Source organism: Gorilla gorilla, chromosome 4, assembly GCF_029281585.2.
Source record: "Gorilla gorilla gorilla isolate KB3781 chromosome 4, NHGRI_mGorGor1-v2.1_pri, whole genome shotgun sequence".
Classification (NCBI taxonomy): domain Eukaryota; kingdom Metazoa; phylum Chordata; class Mammalia; order Primates; family Hominidae; genus Gorilla; species Gorilla gorilla.
Window position 1 is genome coordinate 32,070,660 of NC_073228.2, and position 3,616 is coordinate 32,074,275.

Genomic DNA, 3,616 nt, shown 5'->3' on the forward strand with positions numbered 1-3,616 from the left:
TATATCCAATGTTTATCTGGATGTGTTGTCTCTGACTTTTTACCTTTTTGTGAAAATTAACTATGATTCAGGTCCCTTATCTTTTCTGGATGTAGTAAATAGTGCTGTCAAATTTTTGGGTAAATTTAGTAAGGAAACACTAAGAAATTTTAAGTCTGGACTGACAACTAATGCAAAGTTCTTTAAGACTGGGTTATTTATCATTTACCCAATATATTTTATTTCTTTAGCTAAGTCTGATTGTCTGTCTCAGGAAGGCTGAACCTGAATCTTAAAGATCCTGTGTGTTTCTTCTGGGTAAAATGATCACCCAGGTCTGAGAGGAAGTCTAATTTCCTCTGCTTTTCTTCGTTACTTTAAAAATAATGGTTTCACTAAGGGATTAAGGGAGTGCTCTCCTGGGTAAATTAACCTCTGTAATTTTCTGTTTCCTGCACAGGCAAAAGCCATTAAATAGCATGTTTCAGAATGTTGTCTTGTTACTGCTATCCTACTTTGGTTCCTTACCTGACTTGTTCACCATTTAATTGGCTTAGAATGGCATGTTAGGGGCTAGTTGAAATTAGATTCTGAATCTGTTTAAATGGTCTGAAGCTGACTTTCAAGTTTGTGTATTTTTTTATTGAGGCAAAATTCACATAAAATTAATCATTTAAAATGAAAAATTAAGTAGTACTTAGTACATTTACAGTATTGTGCAACCACTGCTTCTGCTTAGTTCTAAAATATTTCAACACCTCAAAATAAAACCCCATACCCATTAAGCAGGTACTCCACATTCCCCTCTCGACCCCAGGCCTTTGGCAACTACCAGTCTTACTTTTTGTTTGTACGTATTTTCTTTTTTTAAAAATTCTTTAGATGTGTCAGCAGGAAGCAGTATGTATTTTCTATTCTGGATATTTCATACAAATAGAATCATATAATATGTGGCCTTCTGTGTTTGCTTTCTTTCACTTAGCATAATATTTTTGAGGTTCGTCCACATTGTAGCATGTATCAGTACTTCATTTTTTTTTTAATAGTTTTATTTTTTTTATTTTTTATTTTTATTTATTTATTTATTTATTTTTTTTTTTTTTTATTGATCATTCTTGGGTGTTTCTCGCAGAGGGGGATTTGGCAGGGTCATAGGACAATAGTGGAGGGAAGGTCAGCAGATAAACAAGTGAACAAAGGTCTCTGGTTTTCCTAGGCAGAGGACCCTGCGGCCTTCCGCAGTGTTTGTGTCCCTGGGTACTTAAGATTAGGGAGTGGTGATGACTTCACTTGAACGAGCATGCTGCCTTCAAGCATCTGTTTAACAAAGCACATCTTGCCCCGCCCTTAATCCATTTAACCCTGAGTGGACACAGCACATGTTTCAGAGAGCACAGGGTTGGGGGTAAGGTCACAGATCAACAGGATCCCAAGGCAGAAGAATTTTTCTTGGTACAGAACAAAATGAAAAGTCTCCCATGACTACTTCTCTCCACACAGACCTGGCAACCATCCGATTTCTCAGTCTTTTCCCCACCCTTCCCGCCTTTCTATTCCACAAAACCGCCATTGTCATCATGGCCCGTCCCCAATGAGCCACTGGGCACACCTCCCAGACGGTGTCGTGGCCGGGCAGAGGGGCTCCTCACTTCCCAGTAGGGGCGGCCGGGCAGAAGCGCCCCTCACCTCCCGGATGGGGCGGCTGGCCGGGCGGGGGGCTGACCCCCCCCCCACCTCCCTCCCGGACGGGGCGGCTGGCCGGGCAGAGGGGCTCCTCACTTCCCAGTAGGGGCGGCCGGGCAGAGGCGCCCCTCACCTCCCGAACGGGGCGGCTGGCCGGGCGGGGGGCTGACACCCCCACCTCCCTCCCGGACGGGGCGGCTGGCCGGGCGGGGGGCTGACCCCCCCACCTCCCTCCTGGACGGGGCGACTGGCCGGGCAGAGGGGCTCCTCACTTCCCAGTAGGGGTGGCCGGGCAGAGGAGCCCCTCACCTCCTGGACGGGGCGGCTGGCCGGGCGGGGGGCTGACCCCCCCACCTCCCTCCCGGACGGGGAGGCTGGCCAGGCGGGGGGCTGACCCCCCCACCTCCCTCCTGGATGGGGCGACTAGCCGGGCAGAGGGTCTCCTCACTTCCCAGTAGGGGCGGCCGGGCAGAGGAGCCCCTCACCTCCCGGACAGGGCGGCTGGCCTGGCGGGGGACTGACCCCCCCACCTCCCTCCCGGATGGGGCGGCTGTCCTGGCGGGGGGCTGACCCCCCCACCCCCCTCCCGGACAGGGCGGCTGGTCGGGCGGGGGGCTGACCCCCCCACCTCCCTCTTGGACGGGGTGGCTGCCGGGCGGAGACGCTCCTCACTTCCCAGACGGGGTGGCTGCCGGACGGAGGGGCTCCTCACTTCTCAGATGGGGCGGTTGCCAGGCAGAGGGTCTCCTCACTTCTCAGACAGGGCGGCCGGGCAGAGATGCTCCTCACCTCCCAGACGGGGTCGCGGCCGGGTAGAGGCGCTCCTCACATCCCAGACGGGGCGGCGGGGCAGAGGTGCTCCCCACATTTCAGACGATGGGCGGCCGGGCAGAGACGCTCCTCACTTCCTAGATGGGATGGCGGCGGGGAAGAGGTGCTCCTCGCTTCCTAGATGGGATGGCGGCCTGGCAGAGACGCTCCTCACTTTCCAGACTGGGCAGCCAGGCAGAGGGGCTCCTCACATCCCAGACGATGGGCGGCCAGGCAGAGACGCTCCTCACTTCTCAGACGGGGTGGCGGCCAGGCAGAGGCTGCAATCTCGGCACTTTGGGAGGCCAAGGCAGGCGGCTGGGAGGTGGTTGTAGCGAGCCGAGATCACGCCACTGCACTCCAGCCCTGGGCACCATTGAGCACTGAGTGAACGAGACTCCATCTGCAATCCCGGCACCTCGGGAGGCCGAGGCTGGCGGCTCACTCGCGGTTAGGAGCTGGAGACCAGCCCAGCCGACACAGCGAAACCCCGTCTCCACCAAAAAAATATGAAAACCAGTCAGGCGTGGCGGCGCGCGCCTGCAATCGCAGGCACTCGGCAGGCTGAGGCAGGAGAATCAGGCAGGGAGGTTGCAGTGAGCTGAGATGGCAGCAGTACAGTCCAGCTTCGGCTCAGCATCAGAGGGAGACTGTGGAAAGGGGAGAGGGAGGGGGAGGGGGAGGGGACTTCATTCTTTTTTGTGGCTGAATAATATTGCATAGTGTGTGTGTATATATATATTCCATTGTGTGTGTATATATGCGTGTGTATATATACTACATACATATATGCAAAGTAATTGTTCATCCCTTCTTCCATTAATGGTTAATGGACATTCAGGTTGTTTTTACCTTATGGCTGTGATTCATAGTGCTGATATGAACATTGGTCTATAAGTATTTGTTTGAGTACTTGTTCTCAGTTCTTTTTGGTGTACACTTAGAAATGGAATTGCTGGATCATATGGTAATTTTGTGTTTAACTTTTTGAGGACCTCCAAACAATTTTCCACCTCGGCTGAACCATTTTACATTCCCACCAACAACATACGAGTGTTCCAATTTCTTGACTTTCAAGTTTTACACTTAACATAAAAGGCATTGTGTACCTGCTAGTTTGCTAGAAAAGGAGAAACCAAAGTGG

At 51.9% G+C, this 3,616-nt stretch overlaps 1 protein-coding gene across 2 annotated transcripts in view; it reads left to right on the forward strand.

The window, feature by feature from the left end:
• Nucleotides 1-3,616, forward strand: part of LOC101126037 (probable ATP-dependent RNA helicase DHX40) — a 30,254-nt gene that overhangs the window by 12,219 nt on the left and 14,419 nt on the right. The gene's annotated exons all lie outside the window — the stretch shown is intronic.